Source organism: Schistocerca piceifrons, chromosome 6, assembly GCF_021461385.2.
Source record: "Schistocerca piceifrons isolate TAMUIC-IGC-003096 chromosome 6, iqSchPice1.1, whole genome shotgun sequence".
NCBI lineage: Eukaryota > Metazoa > Arthropoda > Insecta > Orthoptera > Acrididae > Schistocerca > Schistocerca piceifrons.
Window position 1 is genome coordinate 534,563,891 of NC_060143.1, and position 10,882 is coordinate 534,574,772.

Here is a 10,882-nt window from a genome sequence, read left to right on the forward strand (position 1 = left end):
AGTCGTGGTTGCCTGGTGGACAAACCAGTGACAAAACTGCTCCCAGTGTGGAAAGGCTTTCGCTAATAAGCCCTGCACAGGCTGCAAGTGGTAAGGATAGCAACAATTGTCACGGAGAATGTTCCACACGGCCGTCTGGCTTACCCTGTACTGGCGGGCCAACTGCGACGTACTCACACGGCGGCCGCCTTCCACGGTGTTGATCACATTTTCCTCCAAGTCTCAAGTCCGGACATTTCCGGAACGTCTTTCATGATTTCCTGCTACCTGAAACGACATTCTATCAGACAAACACTGTTGAAAACATTGAATGCTGTCGTTGTTGTCGGCTGGGATAGGTCTCCTGATACAACCTTGATGTCCCGTGCCCCTCAGACGTTGCCATTTGCCTTTCCGTAAGTAAACACCATGTTGGCAACCTCTCGATTCGAATACGGAAGAATTGTGTAAAACGCTGTATCACAAAAGGTGAGTCACCAAGAGAAGTGAATTGGACACAACATTGTCGATGACTATGGTAGGAGAGGGCGATAGGGCATCACGTATGTGAAACAGTACCAGCCTATAGGAAGAATCAATGCAAACTGTAACTGTGGCTGCATGGTACAGCGCGTCTTACACAGCAGTCTCTGTAACGAAGTATTCTTGAATAAACGGTCTCTAGCAAGGAAACCACGCATTTTCGGACGTAAGTTCATTAGACTTTTTTTGTCCCGTGTCCTCTCATCACTCAGTCACGGTGGAAAAAATAACCCTATATAAAAAGTAACCATAACTTCACGGCTAATTTGAGGGGAGGATGTCAGACACGCAGGACCGGAAGAGATGACACCAAACAGAAGGGGCTTACACGCATCAATAATAAAATTATGCTGTTCTAGAAAGGATTGTTTCTGTTAATTTCTCAATTTTTTTTATTTGACTAGCGGTCCCCCGACGCGAAGACGCTGGGATCAGAATTTACTACAAACATTAAGGCCCGCCCGGTTAGCCGTGAGACGCACTGCTTTCCAGGCGGGAAGGCATACCGATCCCGGGCACGAATCCGCCCGGCGGATTATTGTCGAGGTCCGATTTGCTGGCTAGTCTGTGGATGGTTTTTAAGGCGGTTTTCCAACTGCCTCGACGAATGCGGGCTGGTTCCCCTTATTCTGCCTCAATTACACTATGTTGGCGATTGCTGGGCAAACACTTTCTCCACGTATGCGTACACCATAATTACACTACTACGCGACCATTGGGGTTACACTCGTCTGGTCTGAGACGTTCCAGGGGCGATCCACAGTTGGCCGAACAGCACAATTGCCCTGGGTTCGGTGTGGGGCGGCGGTGGGGTGAGTGGACTGCTATAGTCTGTTATGGGGTTGTGAACCACTGAGAGCTACGGCGGGGACGAAGCCTCTCCGTCGTTTCTAGGTCCCAAGTTCCATACAATACAATACTTACATTAAACATAAAGAGGCAGTATATTTTTTTGTTTTTATTAAGTTTTTTTCTGCTGTTTTTTTTTAAATTTTTAAGTTTTGTTATATTGTTTTTCTTGGTTGTTACTGTAGCTGTGTCTGATTATTATGTACGTAAACGAGTAAATAAATGAATTTGCAACCAACATCTTTCATAATGAATTTTGTGTCTGAGCGTGTTCTACCGTAACTGCGTCAGAACTGACTGCACACTGCTCTCTGGGATCAGTTAGTGCCTCTTACACGAGGCAGTAACACAGTATTTTTTTTCTTTACTGTGATTTCATTCCCCTACCCCATATGGGCAGGGGAGGGCTGTCAGCGTTACAATCCACCGCTCTTCAGCCGAGTGACATGACAACTTAAAATAAGAATAAAATGTTACATACATAAGGCGATAATTGGGAACTTAAAACAGAATATTGGGAGAAAATGGAGGTAAAAATGGACTAACACAGAGACGTTCATGGAGGACAGTTAAAAAAAAGTGACCAGAAAGTTAAAAAAACACCGTTGGCGATTCTTCAAAACTCAGAAGACACTGAATGGACATGCACACGTTAAAAGTCGGCCACCGTAGTAAAAACACTCCAGAACAACACTCTTAAAACCCACTTGGAGCACACACGACGAAGAATAAAACTGCCAATCGGGACCTGCCGAGGGAAAGGGCAGAGAGGATGTAAAAGGAGGAGAGAGCATGGGGCAGCAGGGGAAGTGGCGGGATGAAGAGAGGAGGGGCATCAGTGGGTTCACGAAGAGGCAGGAGACACGTGGGTCGGGAGATGAAGAGGGAAGACAGGGGAGGAGGGAGTGCAGAGACACTGAAAGGGGGCACAAGAGAGGGAGGAGGAGTAGGAGGGGGAAGCCGCTCAGGAGGAAGGAGGGGGAGGAGAGGGAGCCCTGAGGAGGAGGCAGGAAGTTGGGGCTAGAGTTGGTAGGAAGGGTAGATGTCAGGGCGAAGCTCATCATCCAGGAAGGGTAGATGGTGGAAGTTGCGTTGAGATGGAGGGTGTGGAGATGGAGAGAGGGTGGGACACAACGGTAAAGGTGCGGCAACTGGTTGGGGGTGGAGAGAAAGGAAGACACCAGGGGGTGAGGGGATCAAGCAGTAACACAGTAAAGAGGTTTTGGTATTTGAAATTCGTGCGTAGTAATTACCAATCGAGAACGTGATGTCTGTTGTGCAGCTAGAGCTCGTTTGAAGACGTATTGTTATTCGGAACGCCTGGCGAGTGACTGATGACAGAGAGGACTGCAGTGTCAGGTCGCAAAAGGGGTGTTACTCTTTGAGTATTCGAGTGTAAGTACGTTCGCTTTCAGTGGGGAGGAGAGGTGCGCCAACGAATAGGGGGGCCAGTGTTTGGCACCAGCGCTGCAACGCGCGTTGTTCGCCGGCAGGCGCTAATTACGGCCGCATTTTAAGCGCAAATTTGCTGTGACGGATGTCGCTGCTCAGCGGTCGTGTCAGTTTGCAATTAAACGGACGTCCGCCCTTCAAACGACAGCTCCATTTTAGCTTCAACATGCCGCTCGTGATCATTCAAAGAGATTCGTACAATTGTGGATCTGTCTGTCTGTCTGTCTGTCTGTGTGTTACCTGCCCACTGCACGCTCGCTCCTGTTTTTCCGCGGACGCTCTATTTCTGGAACCGACGATGGATCTCAGTTAGACCAAATCCAGGCGACGAGTCTTTTGCTAACAACGTGGCGCCTAGCACGAGGCTCTCTGCGGTGGGCACTGACTACGCGGCCATCACGCGTTGGTTGCTGCAGGATACCCACAAAACTTGAGTCCGAATGACGCTACTGGATCCTACATAAAAACTCGATCCCACCATGATAACATCATACCTCAAAAAAAAAAAAAAAAAAAAAAAAAAAAAAAAAAAAAAAAAAAAGAGATGTATATATAAGGGGAGCCGGAACGATCCATCTCCTCCTTGTTAATTTTAGCAAATAGAAGGAACATTTTTTTCTAAAACCATTAAACATATTCCAGAATGAGATTTTCACTATGCAGCGGAGTGTGCGCTGATATGAAACTTCCTGGCAGATTAAAACTGTGTGCCGGACCGAGACTCGGACTCAGGACCTTTGCCTTTCGCGGGCAAGTGTTCTACCAACTGAGCTACCCAAGCACGACTCACGCCCCGTCCTCACAGCCCTACTTCTGCCAGTACCCGCAGGAGAGCTTCTCTAAAGTTTGGAAGGTAGGAGACGAGGTAGTGGCAGAAGTAAGGCTGTGAGGACGGGGCGTGAGTCGTGCTTGGGTAGCTCAGATGGTACAGCACTTACCCGCGGAAGGCAAAGGTCCCGAGTTCGAGTCTCGGTCTGGCACACACTTTTAATCTGCCAGGAAGTATCATTAAACATATTGCTCTTGAAATTTGGAGTACAAGTTTAGTGAATATATCTCTACAAAGTTATAATGCCATGTTAAGAAATATTTATTGGTTTTTGTTTCACAATTTTTTCAAACAGACGCTTATTTTTTCTCTAAAATTTTGTACTTTTTCTTCTATAACTCTTGAATTATACAATATTTTTTTTACAATTTCTTACACAAATGAAGGCAAAGAAGCAAAACATATTGTGTATAAATTTCATTGATATTTTTTTAGCTGTTTTTGAGAAAATGTTCCTCAAAGATGAAAATTTTAAAGTTACGGGAAATGGCTTCCAAAGTTTTTTTAATACATTCCTGCCCCATATGATGGATTATGAGCATCCTATTCTTTTTCCAGTGTTAGTTTCGTTTTCACTGGTCTTTTGTTTCCTTTTGCTGCATGTTGTAGGCTTTTGTCTTTTCTTGCTGCACCTCTTAGTCTTTCTTCATCAATTAGGCGCATTGTGGAAATGGTGTTGTGTCCTGGTTGGAAACATAAACGTTTCAGCACATCACATTTGATAACTTTTCCTTCATTGTATGTTGCCACTGCATCCTACACTCCAAAATGCAATGTTTTTATCTGTACAAACACTCTTTTGGGAATACTAACCCAAATCAAATTATTTTCATTTGGATTTTGTGTTTTCCCATGTAAACATTTTTCCAATAAACTTGGCTGTGATAAATCTCTGAATATGGGCTTAATTACATCAATTACAGCTTTTGGCAAACTGTTTTTATCGGCATATCCCTTTCCTGATTGGTACTTACACAATGAGTCACCACCTGTGGTGGACAGTGCATGTTGTGGGTGCTAATTTGTTGATGCAGTATGAAAAAATAGTGCCTATACTGCTCTCCTCATATGCTCAATGCTTCTTGTATTTTGCCAAATTGCACACCCATAATACCTCTGCAATCTATCAATTGCTTCATCTGTCAATCTTGCTCTTCCTCCAAGAGTCTTACCATCACTAAGCTTCTTGGATCATAATGTATGCTTTAGTTTCCGCAAGCGAGCCCCCATGCACTTCTGCAAATGTCCAATGCACTCCTGTTTTTTAATGTGAATTTCATTGCCATAAGGTTTGAGTTCCTCTACAGCTTTATATCCCTTAGAATCACCATCTCCTACTTAGTTAGTGTATCGTACATTATATCACCACTGTGATCTGGAAAAAAATTGCTTTCACTCCCTCTACTTCCATCGCTCCACCCATGCCGTGAAAATTTGCTTCACACCTTTCACTATGTTTGTCCTTGGTATTGCCCATACATCTACAATGTTTTGAGAGAATAGCAACATCAATTACTTTGCAACTGTCTCCACTGGTAGCTGTCGCAACTGAATTTAGAGCTTTATGAGTCCTATGTTGTTCCTATGTTGTCGTGATCCATCTAAAGCAACACTTAAATCTCTACAATTCCCATTATCTGTCACAGCATCTCCAACTGCTTTCTTCATTGTTGCTTGAGCAATATCTTCAGTAGAAGATCCCATCAATTCACTATGAAATCCAAACTTGGTTGGTGGTTTGGGCAAGTTCATAATTCCACATAACATTGTCCCTGCAGCACTGCCCTTGCCAGTGCAACGCAAGCCATGTACTAGAGTAACATTTATATCATACGCCTTGTTTCCACTATTACCACCACGAGGAATACTGTTAGAATTAGAAAACGAAACTTCTGCAGCACATTTGTTACACTTCAATAACATTTTACATGCCAAACCAATGTGTGAAGTTATTTTCAGTTCCAGTCCCCTTTCTTTGCAAAATTGGCATAATACGTTATGTTTCAAAGTATTAGAGAGCAAGGAAATGTTAATTATTTCATTCACATCATTGCTGTCACTTTCATATTTTTCAAATTTTTCTTTGCTGTCACAAAGTTTATTGCTGGAAGAAGTTATATCACATTCATTTGGAGTAGTCGGTGAAGCAGTCCGAGCAGCATCTCCCTTTGAAACAACAAAAGATTTCTTCTTCCACTCATTGTGTCTTTTCTTAAACACTCGATTGCTGAAACGGGGCATATTGATATCCACAAACCAAATACGCAAAACAGGTACGAGCAAAATTCGTCAAATACGCAAAATTGAACAGCTAAAGAACACAAAGCAAACTCCACAAGTCAACTCGCACGGTATAGCGTTTTTGTTTACCGATATGAACAGTCACTTGTCACAGAGATAAAGCCATACAACGTTGGAAAACAAAACACTGTCTAATTCCGCAAAGATACCCTGTTTGCAGCCAGCGAGCGGCTCCATCAGAGGTGACACACCAAGTCGCTACAACCGTTTACGCAGCGTGTCAACTTTGCAGCGATAAAAACACACACTTAGAATTCACTTACAAGGGTGAAGCTTGATTTGTTTTATTCAGAAACTCCAAATAATTTTATAATGAAAAAACGAAAAACGTTAATTTTTGTCATTTTCATCGTTCCGGCTGCCCTTGATTCTAACCGCCATCTACCTCCCAGAAAGATATCCACACCCTCCTGACGTTCTTCATCAAAATGAGACTGTTTCACGTTCTCCGCCATCTTGGTGACGACCCAATAATTACATTTTTAAAAGGCGTTGTATTAAAATTAATCTGGCCCAAAATTACTTTTGTGCGGAGAGAGTGATGATATAAAATTTCTGTCTCACTCTCGTCATAGAGAAACACAGAAAATGTACGCCATAATGATAATGTAACGTCTGCAGCGACATCTGTGGCAGTGGTCTCGAATCTGTACTCAAAGCGCTTTTGCACACTGCACAGACAAACAGTATAAGAGTTGAATGTTTTGTTTTATCAGCTGCAGTTTAAAATGAGTGCAAAATATCTGAAGCGTTACGAGGCAGTGTTCCCTGTAAATCATACAAAGGGACCAAAGCTTTTAAATGGAGCTGCTGCTAAAATTCTTAGAAAGTCATAGACATTCGTTGCGAAGTGGATCAAACTATGTTTAGAGGATGGAAATTTTTATGATTTAACCGGAGAACAGGGCTAACGTACGCGACAAAAAAAACTAAGGACAATATTGGCAAAAATTGCCTTCCGAGGCTCGTTAAGAAGCTATTTGGTTCGACCGAGGCAAACTGGGTGCTTCAAGACAATATTATCCGAGGCGTATCATCCGTCTCTGTAGAGCGTAGAAACAAGACAATGGGGTATCCACGGTGGGTTGGCCTGCAATGTCTCCGGGTGCTAATCCGATTGAAAATGTTTAGTCCCATATTAAGATGAAGCTTAAAGCAAGGCCAATGTATACTTTGAAGCAGTCTTCATATAAAATCAGGACGATATCGAGATAGTTACCAAGAGAATATGTAGAAAATTTCGTGAAAATCGTGTGAAACTGATGTCAAGCTGTAATCGACAATGGCGGCGATTGGATTAACAATTAGGTAGTTGCGGACTAAGCAATAGCACGTATTGAATGAAATCACATATTTATAATAGTTCCTTTTATTTCATACAGATAACGTTGTACACTTTGTAATTCGTCAATAAAATAAACGTGCTATCACAAATCTTGAATTACCTAGGAGACTCCAAGCAGAGTGATTTGTGATTAAAGGAACACACAAATTTATCCGTACAGAGGGCAGTTACCACATTTGAATTCAGTGCAAGAATCAAAAGGAAATGTAAATCGCACAGGAAATATATGGCTTACATTACCGTTGTTTCACTAGTTTCAGAGTATGGCTTGTCAGCTGGAAACCCTAAGCAAACTTGAAACTTCCTGACATATTAAAACTGTGTGCCGGACCGAAATTCGAACCCGGGACCTTTGCCTTTCGCGGGCAAGTGCTCTACCAACTGAGCTACCCAAGCACGACTCACGACCCGTCCTCACAGCTTCAATACTGCCATTACCTCGTCTCCTACCTTCCAAACTTCACAGAAGCTCTTTTGCAGAAGCTGTGAGGACGGGTTGTGAGTCGTGCTTGGGTAGCTCAGTTGGTAGAGCACTTGGTCCGGCACACAGTTTTAATTTGTCAGGAAGTTTCATAGCAGCGCGCACTCCACTACAGAGTGAAAATCTCATTCCCTAAGCAAGCTTGACAGACAAACCTTTAACTAATAGATGTATGCTTTTTCGCGTTTAACACAAATTACTGCCGACCGGGATGCTGACGTGAAACATAATTTTTATCGTTTGCCCTACCTGCAGATCATGTACACCTCGAATTAGGGCAGAGGGAGGCGGAGTAGGGTGGAGGGAGCAGAAACTTTATCTCGCCCCATCAGGCTTTGAAGTTCGGGGTGGGGGGTGGAGGGGGGTGGGGGGGGAAGGAGGGCTGGAGGCAAGTGTCCTCCAGATACGCTGTAGTGTACGAAAATAGCTTGGCAGTCTTGAGGATACGTTTTTGTCTTCAGGCAAAACTGTTCAGGATTAAACATCCGTCAACAATACGGAATACTCTTATATTAACTTTCACGTCCAGTATGAGAAGAAAAAGGCAAATATGGAACTGTCTGTCGCCCGTTAAGGGGAACACAGCCTGTCTATCTAACCAATCTTAATTTAGGCAAGTATTTGAGCCATTTTTGAAAAAAAAAAACTATTTGATGCAGGACCTTAATATTTTTGCTGTATGTTACATGGTGCTAAAAGAGTCAACTGTACTAAAATCTACTTTATCCATTTTATAGTTTCTAAGAAATACATTTTTTTAAGTTTATTAACAAAATATATTAAGTTTTTCTGCAGAAAATATTTTTTTGTGGACTTCCTAATGGGCGAATATTAATGAATGTAGTACCAGAGGTGGGTTTTTATGTTATGCAGAATCTCTGAAAATTTCATTCATTTATCCATGATAATTTCAGATATGTACTGAAAATTTTAGTTTGCGGGAAACTTACTTTAAACTCGCCTTATTTGTTCATGAGACCCAGAAAATATTAGATACAGGCTCCCAGGTAGATGCTATTTTTCTTGACTTCCGGAAGGCGTTCGATACAGTTCCGCACTGTCGCCTGATAAACAAAGTAAGAGCCTACGGAATATCAGACCAGCTGTGTGGCTGGATTGAAGAGTTTTTAGCAAACAGAACACAGCATGTTGTTATCAATGGAGAGATGTCTACAGACGTTAAAGTAACCTCTGGCGTGCCACAGGGGAGTGTTATGGGACCATTGCTTTTCACAATATATATAAATGACTTAGTAGATAGTGTCGGAAGTTCCATGAGGCTTTTCGCGGATGATGCTGTAGTATACAGAGAAGTTGCTGCATTAGAAAATTGTAGCGAAATACAGGAAGATCTGCAGCGGATAGGCACTTGGTGCAGGGAGTGGCAACTGACCCTTAACATAGGCAAATGTAATGTATTGCGAATACATAGAAAGAAGGATCCTTTATTGTATGATTATATGATAGCGGAACAAACACTGGTAGCAGTTACTTCTGTAAAATATCTGGGAGTATGCGTACGGAACGATTTGAAGTGGAATGATCATATAAAACTAATTGTTGGTAAGGCGGGTACCAGGTTGAGATTCATTGGGAGAGTGCTTAGAAAATGTAGTCCATCAACGAAGGAGGTGGCTTACAAAACACTCGTTCGACCTATACTTGAGTATTGCTCATCAGTGTGGGATCCGTACCAGGTCGGGTTGACGGAGGAGATAGAGAAGATCCAAAGAAGAGCGGCGCGTTTCGTCACTGGGTTATTTGGTAACCGTGATAGCGTTACGGAGATGTTTAATAAACTCAATTGGCAGACTCTGCAAGAGAGGCGCTCTGCATCGCGGTGTAGCTTGCTCGCCAGGTTTCGAGAGGGTGCGTTTCTGGATGAGGTATCGAATATATTGCTTCCCCCTACTTATACTTCCCGAGGAGATCACGAATCTAAAATTAGAGAGATTAGAGCGCGCACGGAGGCTTTCAGACAGTCGTTCTTCCCGCGAACCATACGCGACTGGAACAGGAAAGGGAGGTAATGACAGTGGCACGTATAGGTGCCCTCCGCCACACACCGTTGGGTGGCTTGCGGAGTATCAATGTAGATGTAGATGTAGAAAGAAAATTTTTTTGAAATTTGTTACTTACAGTTGATTAAAACTGTTCTGCTGCGTATGATGGCCCTTCTTTGGCCTCTAGCAGGTCTTCCAGCTCCTGTTTCACCTTCCTGGGTGTTTGTCTTGCTTTCTTGGCCATATTAGATGCAGACCGGTCTGCATCGACTATCCTCATTTTATAGCAATGTTGCAGTCCAGTGATCATATTTTCACCAGGATTAATTTCCAGCTTTTTCAGTACCCAACACCTTCCAATATTATCACAGTTGAATGTAATAACAGCATAATGAACTCCTAGTTTCATTGTTGCATGCCTAAAAATACAGTTTTAGGAAGGCAGTTCCAAATTACGCTGTTGAAACATTCATTTGGGTTCTGAGTCTGCCCATGCAGACATTTTCTTAGAAGTTCAGGATGAGCCAAGTCTCTGAAAACAGGTTTAATTGCTGTAATAACAGCAGCAGTAAGAGAATGCTGGTGAGAATAAGATTCTCCAGTTGCCTCACCCCTATCGTATTTGCCCCATGAATTTTCTTCTGATGGATGCAATCCATGACATGGTTTATCACCTGTAGAGGACTTATGGAAGAATATGGCCCAAACATCTCTCTTCATTTCCTCCACATTTTCTCTATTTCTTCTAAATGCCTGCGCATAGTATACCTGCAAGTTTTCTATAACAACTACTCGCAATCACACTTGAACAAAACTAACTGCATGTTTGAAAGCGTGTTGTTTACAAACAGCAGAAACAAAAGAATATCGACCGTTGCATTCCAAGGATAGCCAACACACTCGGGTGTAAAAAAAAATCCCTTACGTTCAATGTAGGGGATATAAAGGTCTAAAATATATGCAGAAAAGTGGTTGACAGGAAAGTGGGCGTGGCATACAAACACACGTGGTAGGAAAATGCTCTTTAAATGCTCGAAAAAAAATTTTTTCAGCAGAATCCTTTTCAGAGTACTTTAATAAAACCTTAATTTATCGAAATA